Consider the following 1,563-nt stretch of genomic DNA (forward strand, 5'->3'; position numbering starts at 1 on the left):
ACAAACGCATACGATGGTTCATTTAAATTAGATTGTTTATTCTCATAACACAACGCACTGCTATGCTATTTGTCACAAACATTAAAATCTTCATACGATGAATCTTTTAATTGACAATAAATTAAGTTGATAATTAAATAGTGGCCAATTATCTAATTAACAAACATAATCATGACAATTTAGAGATAAACAATACCCAAAAAGCAATAAAATAATTAAAGCAGAAGAAAGATCTCACAGTAATGATGAATCAAAGCTTTATTAACCTTTAATCAGAATAATAGGTTTAGTTCTTCATAGAGAGAAGAGAAAAATTAGATCTAGGGTTTCTTCTTTTCTCCCCTTTTGTTTTTCACGTCTCCTTCCTCTTCTCCTATAGAGTTTTTCCAAAAATAAAATACTAATATCTAAAACATTATTTAAATATTAAATTCAAATTTACAAAAATAACCAAAAAGATAAAACACGTTAAAATAAAAACTGCAGGTCCTTAGTTGACAACACGCGCCCACGCTTTATCAACAAAGTTCTTCTGAAGCTCATAATTTCTCCAAGAAAACAATTATCCTCAAGCATCATCTTGTAGCTCAATTTTAGCATCAATCAATAGAATTGCATCTACAAAAATAAAACACAAGTAAATCACTGTTATTAAGTGCAAAACATCGATATTAAAGGAAGTAAACAATGCAAAACTAGTGCATAAATTGCACTCTAACACAGGCCAAACATAATCTAAAATAATAACTAAAAAATATTTAAAAAACTTCTTTTAATGTTAAAAAAATAGAAATTACAATTAAATAAAAAAATACAAAGATGTTATGACTATATATAATTATAATAATTAAGTATATGCAATAGGGAAATTTTAAGATATATTCTTATTTTTTTTTTCAAATCTATTTCATTCATGCAAAAGTTAAAAATTTCTATTTTTCCCATTCAAACGTAAAATAGTTGACAATTATTTTCGAAGGACTTGGATCCATCCATATGTCTCTCTAGGATTGACTAGAGAAAATTCTTTCAATTGAGAAGGATTTGGCAAATAGCATAAGATTATCTAGGCATTGATCTAACCCATATAAACTCATGTTGAAGCATTAATTATAGCTGGTTTGGCAAATAGCAATTCTGGCCTTGAATAGCAATTGCACCTACTGTGAGTAGCTTGGGAGCATTACATTAGTGAATAATGGAAAATTAAGTTAAGATCCTTGATTCTGAGCATTGGAGTCTGAAAATTCTTTCGTATTTTACATGCAAGTAACCGAATCATAGCTTAGTGACATGGTCCATCCAATCAGAACTTGTCACTTGGTGTAATTCTAAGTATCTAAGTTGTTTTCATCCAATAGACATGATTTACTCGTTGTCCCCTAATTAGACCGTTCTGAATCTAAATTTTAACTCCATCTCATGTAATTATTTGTCCATAATTTTACTCATAGTTCAATATAAGTGGCTAATTTAGTTTCAGGCTTGAGCTGAAAATGAAGCCTCAACATGATCCACGGGCTTAGTTTGATAAGTTTATTAACTCTCTCTCTCTCTCTCTCT

This window comes from Citrus clementina, unplaced genomic scaffold (assembly GCF_000493195.1).
Source record: "Citrus clementina cultivar Clemenules unplaced genomic scaffold, Citrus_clementina_v1.0 scaffold_9, whole genome shotgun sequence".
NCBI classification, from domain to species: domain Eukaryota; kingdom Viridiplantae; phylum Streptophyta; class Magnoliopsida; order Sapindales; family Rutaceae; genus Citrus; species Citrus x clementina.